This window comes from Kogia breviceps, chromosome 3, assembly GCF_026419965.1.
Source record: "Kogia breviceps isolate mKogBre1 chromosome 3, mKogBre1 haplotype 1, whole genome shotgun sequence".
Taxonomy (NCBI): domain Eukaryota; kingdom Metazoa; phylum Chordata; class Mammalia; order Artiodactyla; family Physeteridae; genus Kogia; species Kogia breviceps.
Window position 1 is genome coordinate 4,288,484 of NC_081312.1, and position 14,045 is coordinate 4,302,528.

Sequence of the window (14,045 nt, forward strand, 5' to 3'; positions counted from 1 at the left end):
GATATACAGTGGAGAAAAGACAGCTTCTTCAATAAGTGGTGCTGGGAAAACTGGACAGCTACATGTAAAAGAATGAAATTAGAACACTCCCTAACACCATAAAGAAAAATAAACTCAAAATGGATTCGAGACCTAAATGTAAGACTGGACACTATAAAACTCTTAGAGGAAAACAGAGGAAGAACACTCTTTGACATAAATCACAGCAAGATTTTTTTGATCCACCTCCTAGAGTAATGGAAATAAAAACAATAATAAACAAATGGGACCTAATGAAACTTAAGCTTTGGCACAGCAAAGGAAACCATAAACAAGACGAAAAGACATCCCTCAGAATGGGAGAAAATATTTGCTAATGAATCAGCAAACAAAGGATTAATCTCCAAAATATATAAACAGCTCCTGCAGCTCAATATTAAAGAAACAAACAACCCAATCCAAAAATGGGCTGAAGACCTAAATAGACATTTCTCCAAAGAAGACATACAGATGGCCAACAAGCACATGAAAAGCTGCTCAACATCACTAATTATTAGAGAAGTGCAAATCAAAACTACAATGAGGTATCGCCTCACACCAGTTAGAATGGGCATCATCAGAAAATCTACAAACAACAAATGCTTGAGAGGGTGTGAATAAGAGGGAACCTTCTTGCACTGTTGGTGGGAATGTAAATTGATACAGCCACTATGGAGAACAGTATGCAGGTTTCTTAAAGAACTAAAAATAGAATTACCATATGATCCAACAATCCCACTACTGGGCCTATACCCAGAGAAAAACATAATTCAAAAAGACACATGCACCCCAATGTTCATTGCAGCACTATTTACAATAGCCAGGTCATGGAAGCAACCTAAACGCCCATCGAGAGATGAATGGATAAAGAAGTTGTGGTACATATATACAATGGAATATTACTCAGCCATAAAAAGGAACGAAATCGGGTCATTTGTTGAGACGTGGATGGATCTAGAGACTGTCATACAGAGTGAAGTGAGTCAGAAAGAGAAAAACAAGTATTGTATATTAATGCATGTACGTGGAACCTAGAAAAATGGTACAGATGAACCGGTTTGCAGGGCAGAAATTGAAACACAGATGTAGAGAACAAACGTATGGACACCAAGGGCGGGGAAAGCTGCTGGGGGGGTGAGGATGGTGGTGTGATGAATTGGGTAATTGGCATTGACATGTATACACTGATGTGTATAAAATTGATGACTAATAAGAACCTGCTGTATAAAAAATAAAATTCAAAACAAAAAAGAAACGAAATTAAGTTATTTGTAGTGAGGTGGCTGGACCCAGAGGCTGTTGTACAAAGTGAAGGAAGTCAGAAAGAGGAAAACAAATACTGCATGCTAACACATATATATGGAATAAAAAAAAAAAAAAAAAAAAACAATGATACTGCTGAACCTAGTTGTAGGGCAGGAATAAAGAGGTAAGCATAGAGAATGGACTTGATGACATGGGTGGGAAGGTGAAGCTGGGGTGAAGTGAGAGTAGCATCGACATATATACACTATCGAATTTAAAATAGTTGGCTGGTGGGAAGCAGCAGCATAGCACAGGGAGATCAGCTCGGTGCTTTGGGATGACCTACAGGGGTGGAACAGGGAGGACGGGAGGGAAGCTTATGAGGGAGGGGATATGGGGACATGTGTATGTATTATGGCTGATTCACTTTGTTGTGCAACAGAAACTAACATGGTATTGTGAAGCAATTATACTCCAACAAAGATGTATTTTTTTAAAAAAATTAGTCGAAGACCTCAACAGATACCTCACCAAAGAAGATATACAGATGGCAAATAAGCATATGATAAGATTCTCCACATCATATGTCATGAGGGAAATGCATATTAAAACAATGAAATACCACTACACATCTATTAGAATAGATATTTGGCAATTCCTTACGAAACTAAACATCTTCTTGCCATACGATCCAGAAATCACCCTCCTTGGTATTTACCCAAAGGAGCTGAAAACTTATGTCCAGACAGAAACCTCCACATGGATATTTATAGCAGCTTTATTCATAATTGTCAAAACTTGGAAGCAGCCAAGATACCCTTCAGTAGGTAAATGGATAAACTGTGTTACATCAAAATAATGGAAGATTATTCTTCACTAAAAATGAGCTATCAAAGCCATAAAAAGGTGTGAAGGAAACTTAAACACATATTACTAAATTTTAAAAGACAATATGAAATGGCTATGTACTGTATAATTCCAACACTATTACATTCTGAAAAAGGCACAACGACAGGGACAGTAAATGGAGAGGTTGCCAGAGGTTAAGGGGAAAGAAGGATGAATGGAGCACAGAGGATTTTTAGGGCAGCGAAATATTCTGTATGATACTATAATGGTGGATACATGTCACTATACGTTTGTCCAAAACCACTGAACTTACAACCAAGAGTGAACGCTGAGGTCATCTATGGACTTTGGGTGAAAATGATGTGTCAGTGAAGGTTCATCAATTGTAACAAATGTACCCCTCTGGTGCAGGATGTTGATAATGGGGGAGGCTACATACATGTAGAGCCAGAGGGATTATGGGAAATCTCTGTACACTACTCTCAATTATGCCATGAACCTAAAACTGCTCTAAAAAAATAGTTTTTTAGAAAAGTAAGCAACATCTAAAAAAAAAAAAGAACAAAAACAAAAAATTTGCTTTTCATCAATTGCAACATTGACTCATATAAAATTGTCTTTTATGTTTCTTACTCAAAAGTATAAGAGCTTTGATCTATTTAATTTTATTGGAACTCAACATTTCTAAATCATATTAGTCTTGTTCCTTATTTAATTGCATACTCTCATAATTGATCCATTCAGGGCCTTCCTTGTCTTCCTTTATTTACATATTTTATTCACACACTGATTTACTTAAAATATAATCTATACTCAAGAACCTCAACAGACCAAGAATAAGAACTGACACTTCCTCACTTCTGCTATATGATCATTTCCCACAGAGATAATAGGGTAATCTTTTTCTAATAGATCTCACAGCTATAAGGCTTAATCAAAATTTCAGATTCAGACACCCCAGGATACTGATCATTGGTTTAGGCTTGGCTCTCTTTTTCTTCATTCATTTGCACCTTCAACACACAAAAATCCCAAAATTAAGAACTCCGATATTGCTAAGATCAATGTATGAATCTCAAAGTCACACACATGGATTAATTAACTTCCTTGCTTCTTAGAAATCCTGTACTCATGGCAGATCCATGCTTACCCCTTTTCATTTAATTTGTCCCTATTTTAAACATGATACAATAAATGACCATGAAACCACAATCTTTACCCCAAAATAGGAGCCCTGACAACATCCACCATCTTCTTATGTGCTCTCATTAAAGAGTCAATAGCCTAGGTCACTTGAGGAAATTTAAATTAGCTGTGGTACAAAAATACAGTAGAATAATCATCCACTCTGAAAGGGATAAAAATGTCCTCCATCTTATTTTCTCACACAGCCCAACTTAGGTTGAGTAGATGTCACTTGTGCAGGATTGGATTCACTTAAATACTTCTTTCATGGCACATTTTCACCAATAGTCCATGCTAGACCCTACTCTGTTATTTATTTATCCATTCATTGTTTTATTTATTCATTTACTTCTGTACTCATGAATAATTTGAGCATCAATTTATTTTTCCAGAGAAAACACAATATGATCAATCCATCAACAACTCAAATTGCAATACAATTAGATACACATGAACCTGAGATAATGTGAGAAGAACCTAGTTTGATTTTTCTTTGTCTTAATATCAGTAAGGAACAATAGGACAAATGAGTCACATTGTTTTTTAACACATGTTCCTCTTTGGTCCATGCTTTACCTAGTGGTTCTCAATGGGGGCAATACTGCCCCCAGAGGACATTTGTCAGTGTTGAGATATTTTTGGTTGTCACACTGGGAGAGGGGGTCAATACTGGCATCTAGTTAGTAGAAGTCAGTGAAGTTACCAAACATTCTACAATGCATTGGACAGCGCTCCAACAGCAATGAATTACCCAGCTCAAAATGCCAATAGTGCGAGGCTGAGAAATCCCGCTTTACCTTCCTCAAAATAACTGGTTGAAAGATTACTGTATTTATACATTCACTCATAATATCACCAGTCCCACTGAACATAGAAACTGGATCAGAAATTTTAATGGTATTAACAGCTGCTCATGTGCTCATTACTCCCAGACATAACCAATTAGATCATATCTTCTTATTTTCAATAAGCAACCAGCACTGCCCAAGTAATGCAGAACAACATTGGTTTCTAGGTGTTTATCTCTATATGCTACTTACCCAAATAGATTCATGTTGGAACTGAGTATTTCAGAAAAATATTAATAATAAAAAATATATTAAACACTCATAATTGGGCCACATATGGCTTTCCTTGTCTTCATTTATATATATATATTAAATATATATATATTTCTTTGTTCATTAATTCACTTACAGTAATACAATCCAGACCTACGAACCTTAATAGCCTAACAAAATCCTGAATATTATTAACTTCTGCTGTAAGTTCATTTATCATATAGGCATTAACTAGGTCTCTGGCCTCAGAGTTATAGGGTTTAATCAAAATCATTGATTCAGGCACCCCAGATATTCACTGGTCCAAACTTGGAGCTTTTTCCATTCATGCATACTTTTGTTTACTGATTCCCTCATTAAGTCACTAATAATAATAAAGTCAATGTGTAAAACTAAAATTTAAAAGACTAAAAACAATATCCTAGAATGTTACAAAGCTCTATCTATAGGCTTGTTTTCCATAAAACTAAGAGGCTACATCTTTTTTGCAGCAGATCTCAGCATTATACATAGAGATCATCAGCTTACTTGCTTCATGCCAATCCCAAATTTATACCTTGTCCATGCTTGACCTTCTTTTATTTAATTTTTCCACACTTTAAAGATGGTAGGGCTTCCCTGGTGGCGCAGTGGTTGAGAATCCGCCTGCCGATGGAGAGGACACGGGTTCGTGCCCCGGTCCGGGAGGATCCCACATGCCGTGGAGCAGCTGGGCTCATGAGCCATGGCCACTGAGCCTGCGCATCTGGAGCCTGTGCTCCACAATGGGAGAGACCACAACAGTGAGAGGCCCGCGTACCACACACACACACAAAAAAAGATGGTAGCTGTGGGATTTCCCTGGTGGTCCAGTGGGTAAGACTCTACGCTCCCATTGCAGGGGGCCTGGGTTCGATCCCTGGTTGGGGAACTAGATCTCACATGCATGTGGCAACTAAGAGTCCGCATGTTGCAACTAAGTCCACAAGCGGCAACGAAGATCCCGCATGCTGCAACTAAGACCTGGCACAGCCTAAATAAATAAATAAATGTTTTTTTTTTTTTTAAATGGTAGTTGTGCTAGCCAGCCTCCAAGATGGCACCCAATGATCCATGACGCCTGGTATTCATAGCCTTGAGCAATCTCCTCCCATATTAAATCATGCCTGGCCTCTCTAACCAACAGAATACTTGAGAGAGTGATGGTGTATGACTTCTGAATTTAGGTTATAAATAGATTGAGTTTTCCACCTCTCTTTCTCTTGTATTTATTATTCTTGGGGAAGTCAGCTGTCATGCTGTAAGGATACTCAAGCAGTCCTGAGGAGAGGTCCATGTAGGAAGAAATTGTGGCCTCCTGTCAACAACCAGCACCAACTTTCTAGCCATGTAAGTGAGCCATGGAGGCAGATCCTCCAGCCCAATATATCTACAATTCATATATCTGCAATTCTACCTGACATCTTGACTACAACCTCGCAAAAGACCCTAAGCCAAAACTGCCCACTAATCCTCTCCTGGATTCCTGTCCCATAGAAACTGTGATAGGTAACAAATATTTACTGTTGTTTTCAGCCACTAATTTGTAGGGTCATTTGTTACACAGCAATAAATAACTAATACAATACAATGATCAACCAACCACTGTCATATCTCACCATGAGGACATTAATACTATTTTCTCTTCTCCTATCTACTCCCTCTTCAAGGAGTTATGGCCTAGTTCTTTATCACTGAGGAAAGGTTTAAATTAACCATGGTATAAAATAAAATAAAATATTAAAAACTCTGAAGATGAATAAAAGCCCTCCATCATTTTTAATGAATCTCAGTTGCCCTTAATTGGATTACTTGTAAAATTTGGTTAATTACCATTATTGGTCCCTGCATGGCACACTTTGATTTTATTTATGTATTTAGTATTTTTTCCTTTAACATAATGTCAGGATGAACAAATCACCTTCACCAAGGACATGAATTTTGACTGTTGTCTACCAGAGTCTCTAGACTCCTTACCCAGAGGTAAAAACTAAAATCTTATGACTATTGAATAATTAAATCAGCTATAGTGCTTTCATTCTGTGACGTAAGATGCACATTTTTATAGAGAATGGAACAAGATAAATTTAACTAAATTTAACAAGATAAATTTAACAAGATAATTTAACAAGATAAATTTAACAAGATAAATTTAACTATTTTTTAACGAACTGGAGTCATGAGGTACTAGATTAATCATAAATCTTGGTTGCTATCACATTCTTATTATTGACTTTTCATATATTGACTTGTTTACTGTTTAGTTTTTAATTAATGTAGTGAATACTGTTAAATTTACCAGCTGAGAATAATTAATGTAACTGGTATTTCTATTAATCTATATACTCCCTAGCCACACAGTTCACAGCCTCATTCATCTTTTTTTAAAGGAACACATTCATGCATTGCTTACAGTGTGCCATGAAATATTGGTCCAAGATTTACCCTAATTTTTCATCCACTGACTCACTCATGTTTTTCTCTTATTTAAACACTCAAAGAATAATGTGATCGTTTATTCATCTGTTTAAAGAAAAAGAGTAAAACCCACCAGTATTCAGAATTGAAATACCATTTCATGCAACTGCTGACATGCTCTTTGTCCAAAGTGAAATAAGACTAGATTTCTTTTTTTTATCTAAAATGGTTTAATCGTTATCTTTGTCTCATGACGCCTGTTCCTCACTGACCCATGTACTGTACTACCTTCTTTTAAATAACTGACCAAATGTGAAGTCATTCATTTATTCACTTTTAACAACACATCCGAAATGAATGCAAGCCAAGACCCTGAACGAGAATATTGACTAAGACTAGTTTCTGTCCATACGCTCATTGTCCACAGATATAACTTGTTAGACCCTTTCTTGTTTTTTAAAATAATAGTCAGTGAACAGAATTGATTTGATCACATATACTATCATATTCCCAATATTAGTCCATGCTTGGCCTTCTTTCAATTAGGCATTTATTTAAACAATTATTTTTAATGTAAATGATTTGCTCCTTTTCTAAATAAACTAACAATCAACTACCCAACACCAACCCAAAAACAACATGGACTCCTGGAATAGAATATATCCTATATGTAAAAGAGTTAAGAGAGACTTGATCTATTTAGGTTATGAAACTCAGTGCTTCAGGAAATAATATATTTAAATAATAATCCTTGTTTCATTGCAGACTTGAATCATTGGTCATCATTCATTTACACTTTTTCATTTATTCTTGCATTGCTTCACTTACAATACATTTCACAGGCATTAAGAACTAAAGCTCAAGAACCACATCTTTGACTACTCCTGACTTCCGCGGTAAGCCCCTTCCACAAAGGAAATAAACAAGTTTTCTTGTTTATTTATTTATCTGTTATTTATCTCAAAGTTACAGAGCTTAATCAAAATCTTTGACTGATACATCTCAGAATACTCATCATTGGTCTATATTGGGCATCTTTTTCTTCCTTTCTTATGCATTGTTTATTCCTTTATTCACTGATTCACTAATAATAATATAATCAATTCTCATGAATCAAAAAGCCCAAGAACAACATCCTTGAATATCACTAATAACTGTCTCTATGCCTATTTCCCACAGTGCTAACAGACATTTTTTGCAATATATATATATGTGCTTTTTGCACATAGAAATTAATCAGCATCTTTGCTTCATAGCAGTCCCATTGGTCCATGCTTGGCCCTTTTCATTTAAAGATGATGCAGTGAATAACTAAGGGACCCATAATCTCACTCCACAACTAGAACAATTTTTTCCATCTTCTTATGTGCTCCTCCCTCAAAAAAATAATAGCTTAAATCTTTATCAATGGAGCAGTACTTAAATGAATTGCACTACAAAAATAAAACACAATGTAAAGCAGCCCTGAAAGTGAAGGAAACACCTTCATCTTTTTTATTGGACTTTAAGAGTACTAAATCAAGGCTTCCCTGTGGCACAGTGCTTAAGAATCCACCTGCCAATGCAGGGGACACGGCTTTGAGCTCTGGTCCGGGAAGATCCCACATGCCGCGGAGCAACTAAGCCTGTGCACCACACCCACTGAGCCTGTGCTTTAGACGTCGCAAGCCACAACTTCTGAGCCCGCGTGCCTAGAGTCCGTGCTCTGCAACGAGCCTGTGCTCCACAACAAGAGAAGCCACCGCAACAAGAAGCCTGTGCACCGCAACGAAGAGTAGCCCCAGCTCGCCGCAGCTAGAGAAAGCCCGCGCAAGCAACGAAGACCCAACGCAGCCAAAAATAAATTTATTTTTTTAAAAGAGTACTAAATCAGATTAATCAATCATAAATCCCAATTCTGGTCCGTGTTGGTGCTGTTTTTATTTATTAATATACCCAATTATTTGAAAACTTTAAGCAACACCCATAAACCAACTGCCCAACCCAAGAACATAAACTCTGTTACTTACATCACTCCCTTCTGTCCTTACCCACCAAATTTGTAAAAGCCAAGATCTTTAGCATTAGATAATGATTAAATCATCTGTAATACGTTCACTTGGTGAAAACACAGACTTTCCAAAAAAAGAAAGAGCCTATAGTTAGATTTTCTTTAATGGACGTTAGTTTTTCAGTATTTGATTAATTATAAACTTGGGTCATTTAATAATCTCATCATTGCCCAAGAATGGCACTCTTTATTTGTTGATTCATTTAATTTTTATTTTTAAATAATACAATGAACACCAATATGAGAATAAGAACCTTTATCTATCATAAATTGTGTCTACATACTCCCTATTCATAAATTTAACAGCTTGGTGATTGCTTTTAATGGATTTCACTTGTGCAAAATTGGATAATGTAAATCTTTGTTTTGTGGTATATTCTCACCAATTCACACAATTTTTTCTGATTTATATATCTAGCGATTCATTTATTGATTCGCGTATATAATTAGGCATGAAGTAAATTATTTACCCATTTTTCTAAAGAATTTCTCCATGTGAATTTCTATATCAGTCCCATTGGTCCATGCTTGACCACTTTTAGCCAAAGTGGGGAGAAACCCAGAATTCTCATTCTTTATCTGGACAACATTTGGGTATAACTGGAGTAATCATTACCTCTGGTTCATAACACATGTTCCTCACGGGCCCTTCCTTGGCCTTCTTTTGAATAACTAATCTATATATGAAATACATTCTTTCATTCTCTTATAACAACATATCAATATCAATGAAAACCAAGGCACTGCATAAGAGCATTGAAGAGCTCATGGTGCATGGACATAACTGACTAATCCTCTTTTGATTTTTTTAAAAATAAGACTCAGCAAATAGAGTTCAATTAATCCTAACTCTGATCATATGACACAGTCTCAGTATTGGTTCATGTTTGGCCCTCTCTCAATAAGACAATTATTTAAGCAACTCTTTATGTAAACTTTTTTCTTCTCCTTTTCTAATTAAAACAACCAAACCAGCAATGAAAGCAGCAACCTGGACTCTCAGGTATCTCTGTCTATACTGTCCCTATGGAAGGGTTCAGAGCTTTAATCTCTTCATCTATGGAACCCCGTGTTTCAAACAGGCACTAATAATAATCTTTATTACATAATTTCATAATTGGTCTCTGTGTGGCCCTCCTTAACTTCATTCACTTACGTATTTCTTTATCCATTCATGAGTTCATTTCCCAAGGAGTTTACCTTATGCCTTTTACTCAATAGACCACAGATTTTGAGATAGGAATTAATTACAATTTTGGATTCAGACCTAACCCCCACTGTAGGAGCCATCATTGGTCCAAGCTCAGCACTCTTTTTCTTCAATCCTTTATCCCTTTGTTTATTGATTCATTCACTAGTCCAATAATAACACAATCACTATATATAAATCACAGAATCTTGAAAATAAGACCCTTGAATGTTACTACAATCTATATGCTCTTTTCCTACAGAGCCAATGACACTAGATCTCTTTGCAATGACCCTCAATGTAGGACATATGTGATCCCTCTCACTGAGATATTTTGAAGGGAAAAATGTTGATATCAACTGGCATGTAAACATAAAAGAGAGTAGCAAACACCTCTGAAAATGTGTGAAACACTTCCATCTTTTTGTAGGAGTCATCAGTGTGCAGAAGTGAATTAAACATCATTACCTATGGTTCATAAGCTATTCTTGTCATTGGTAATGTACAGCCTTCTTTAATTTTATAGTTTTATCTAGCCATGTATTTTTTTAAAATATTTCAGTGAGCACAGATGAACAAATTCCCCTAACCAAGAACACAAACTTTGAATGTTACCCACCTTGGTATGTATGCTTCTTAAACAGAGAGGTATCAGCCAAATGCTTCTTCATTAGATATGATTAAATCAGTTACGGTGTGTTAATTCTGAGGTGAAAAGCAGGCTTTAATGAAAAATCATGAATTTAGATATGTTTAGAGGATACTAATTGTAGAGTTCTAGATTAGACCTAAAACATGTTTCATTTCTTTGACCCAAGAATATCACTATTTTTTATTTACTCAATTACTTAATTTTCATTTTAAGCAATATAATGAATACCACTGAATCCACAATCTAACCCAGAAGTCAGAACTTTAACTCAGATTTCCTTTGTAATGAATCTTTCTTGTGCAAATTGGACAAATTTTAATCCTTGTTTTTCATGGTCCAAGCTTGACTCTTCTTTATGTATTCATTCACTCACTCACTCATTCATTCATTCATTTAATTACTCATGGAGTAAGTTCACCAGCTGCTCATTATATAAAGAAAACAGAAAATGCTAAATTGGGCAGCAACCCAGAAACAAAATACTATTATGTGCATCTGTCTATGTGCACATTATGCAAAATAGGAAAAGCCTAGAGTTTTTTTAAAGTATGGAAATCAACTGTGTAAAACAGGATAATCACTATGCTTATTTCATAATAGAGCTCCTCATTGGTGTGCGATTTGCATCTTTTAAGTAAAATATGAATCCATTCATTCACTAACAGCAATGTATAATTATAATATGTCACTATTATAGTTATAACCCACTGGACAAAAACTTTCCAATAATATTAACATGTGATCATATACTCACAGTCAACCATCTTAAATTAATCATAACTCTTGTTATAGGACTTATTCTCATCACTGGTCCATGATTTTTTTTCCATTAGATATTTAATTATTTGTGCAAACATTTTGCCCTTTTCTTAACAAAATAAACGATCAGTAACCCACCATCAATCCATAATAACAACATTCAATCTTGGGCATACTTGTCTATTTGCTCCCTGCTGAAAGAGGTAAAACCTTGATATATTTATTTTCCTAGACCTCAGTGCTTCAGAAATATTTGAAAACATACTCTCATAATTGAACAGTGTATGGCTTTCCTTGTCTTTATTCATTCCTTCATGTCTTTCTTTACTCATGCATTTTTTCATTTATAATAAAAAATATTCATAGGGAAGGTGGGAGGGAGATGCAAGAGGGAGGAGAAATAGGGATATATGTATATGTATAGCTGATTCACTTTGTTATACAGCAGAAACTAACACACCATTGTAAAGCAGTTATACACCAAAAGAGATGTTAAAAAAAAATCCATACCTAAGGAACACGTAGCCCAAGAACAGGATCCTGAATATTCCTTTCTTATGCAACAAGCACACTTACCATAGAGTGAATAACTAGATCTCTTCTTATAACGACCTCAGAGCTATAGAGTTTAATCAGAATCCTTAATTCTGACACCCTAATACATGGATCCAGACTTTGCATTTTTTGTCTCCTTCATTCATATCTTCCTTTCTCGATCATTTTTACATGCATAAATTATAATACAATCAATATCCATGAATTATAAATGCCAAGAACAAGATGAGTGATTGTTACTAAGGAAGGTCTGTTCACATTTGTCCCACAGAACTAATACACTTAATGTCTTCTTTCAATGCACCTCTGTGTTGCATGTACGGATTAATTAACAGTTGTGCTTCATAGCAATGCCACATCGATAAAAGGTTTTTGCTTGTCTCTTTACATAATTTGTCCATATTGTAAAGATGGTAGAATAAAAACTATGAACCACCATCTTCCCTCACAACTAAAACAATGTAATTTTCTTCCTACGTTCTCAATCCTCAACAGGTAAATGACCTTGATCTTCATCAAGGAACGGATTTCTAAATATATTTGGGGGTCAAAATAAAATGGGATATTATGTGGCCCTAAAAATGATTAATCATGAACCTTGGTTCGTAACATTCCCATTCTTGGTCGATGTTTGGTGTTCTTTAATTTTATTTATATATGTAAAACCAGTTTTTAAAAAATAACTCCTTAAAAATCCATGAACAAACTCCCCAAATTAAGGACATGAACTTTAACGTTATTTATATTGGTCTCTGTGCTCCTTACTGACAAAGGCAACAGCTAAAATATTCGCCATTAGAAAATGATTGAGTTGGCTGTGGTATGTTCATTCAGTAAAGGAAAAAGCCAATTCTAAATAGTCTATATTAGATGTTTTTAAATGGATGTGAGCTCTGCACTGCCAGATTAATCATAAACTTGGATAATATCACATTCTCATCATTGGTGCAAAAGCTGCAATCCTTTTTAATTTATCAACTTACTCGATTTTTAGTTTTAAGCTATGTAGTAACAAGCATCATTGAATCCAACACCTAACTCAAGAATAAGGCTTTTAAGCATTACGGTGCATGGCTGTATACTCCCTGCTCTTAGTTAATAGCCTACTGATTATTTCTATGAACTTTGTGTAGAATTGGATAAATTTTAAATCTAGCATCATGGCACATTCTCACAAATAATCCTAGCTTTATCTTACTTTATGACTTTACAAATCCTTTCATTTATTTCTTTAATTTTCAATGGAATCATCTGACCAGGATTGGTCATTAACCTTACTTCACATCACATGCTCCATATTTGTTCATAGTCTGCCCTTTTTTAAATAATCATTTGAGATACAATCATATTAATTCAATAACTTATAACCATAAATAATTACCTGAGAATCTATACTTGAACACCAGAAATGCTAACAATTGCCCACAGGCTGATTACCCACAGAAATAAATGACTAGATCATCCTCCCACCAACCCAGAACGCCAACATGGACTCTCATGTGTAACCTGTTTTATCTTCATTCACTTACACATTTATTTATTTATTCATTCATGCATTCATTGATTCATTTACATCAATACACACCATAACCAGGAACCACTAAGACCTAAGAACAGATCCCCAAATGGCTCTGAACTCTATTCCCTTAGAGGGAAAAACTAAGTCTTTTTCTAATGGACCTCAGAGTTAGGGTTTAATCAAAATTATTGATTCATATACCCCAGAACTCTCATCATTGATCCAAGCTCTTGTTTATGGATTGTTTATGCATTCATTATTTACTGATTATTTCATTCATGGTTTCATTGATTTAAAAAAATAATAATTCCCGTGAATCACAAAAACCCAAGAGCAAGATCTTTGAATATTGCTGAGAGCTGTTTACAGATATTTATTCCCCACAGAGCTAGCAAATGAGATCTAGTTTTAATTGGCTCTCAGTGTTGCACATATAGATTAATCAATAACATTGCTTCATGCCCAGCCCATGTGTTTTACTACTCCCTGCTTTTGCTCATCTTTCATTTAATTTCTTCATAGTTTAA

General features: G+C 35.3%; 1 non-coding gene and 1 pseudogene across 1 annotated transcript; both read right to left on the bottom strand.

Moving 5' to 3' along the window:
* Positions 1–7,747: 7,747 nt before the first annotated feature.
* On the bottom strand, positions 7,748–7,819 carry LOC131754165 (small nucleolar RNA SNORD113/SNORD114 family). Its single transcript, XR_009335198.1, has one exon. It is a non-coding gene; the product is annotated as a small nucleolar RNA SNORD113/SNORD114 family (small nucleolar RNA).
* A 5,854-nt stretch (positions 7,820–13,673) lies between these two features.
* Positions 13,674–13,743, bottom strand: LOC131754141 (small nucleolar RNA SNORD113/SNORD114 family; annotated as a pseudogene).
* Between the last annotated feature and the right edge of the window lie 302 nt (positions 13,744–14,045).